This window comes from Apium graveolens, chromosome 6 (assembly GCF_009905375.1).
Source record: "Apium graveolens cultivar Ventura chromosome 6, ASM990537v1, whole genome shotgun sequence".
NCBI lineage: Eukaryota > Viridiplantae > Streptophyta > Magnoliopsida > Apiales > Apiaceae > Apium > Apium graveolens.
The window spans coordinates 201,797,213-201,798,014 of NC_133652.1; the positions used below are offsets into that span (position 1 = coordinate 201,797,213).

The 802-nt window shown below is 42.6% G+C and overlaps 1 non-coding gene across 1 annotated transcript; it reads left to right on the plus strand.

Annotated features, from left to right (window-relative positions):
- Positions 1–491: 491 nt before the first annotated feature.
- LOC141670005 (small nucleolar RNA R71) lies at positions 492–599 on the plus strand. Its single transcript, XR_012554256.1, has one exon. It is a non-coding gene; the product is annotated as a small nucleolar RNA R71 (small nucleolar RNA).
- Positions 600–802: the final 203 nt, after the last annotated feature.

Genomic DNA, 802 nt, shown 5'->3' on the forward strand with positions numbered 1-802 from the left:
TACATGGGTACTGCTGATAAGGCTATTGAACCGCATTCTGAGCATTGCTCCGACTGACATTAGGATGGTTACGGTTGTTAGGATGATTAGTGGATGGCACAGGTTGCTGCGATGGCTTAAAGTTGCTCACGAACTGAGCTAATTCACTAGAAATAACGCACTGATCAGTCTCATGGGAACCAGCACAAAGCTCACAGACAATAGTGATTTGATTAACTCCATAATTAGTCAAAGTGTCCACCTTCATCGTCAAAGCCTTAAGTTGGGTAGCTATAGCAGTTGCTGCATCCAACTCTAGAATTTCTGCTACTTTTACCTGAGTCAGTCTCTAGGAAGGATTCTAGTATTCATTAGCAGCCATCAGTTCAATCAATTCATAAGCTTCATTGTAGCTTTTAGCCCACAAGGCTCCTCCTGATGCTGCATCGAGCATGGGTCTAGAAGTAGCACACAATCCATTATAGAAACAGTTTATAATCATCTAATCAGGAATGACATGGTGTGGGCATCTCCTTAGCATCTCCTTTCTATCGATCCCAAGCCTCACACAGAGATTCTCCAGTTTGCTGAGCAAACTGAGTAAGAGCATTCCTGATTGCAGCATTCTTCGCCATAGGGAAGAATTTAGTGATAAACTTTTGAGAAAGATCCTCCCATGTGGTGATAGACCCTGGTGGTAGAGAATGTAACCAGCACTTCACTTTATCCTCAGAGAGAATGGGAATAGTCGCAGCTTAATAGCATCTTCAGTCACGTGATTGAACTTAAAAGTGTCAAAGATCTCGATGAAATCCCTGATGTG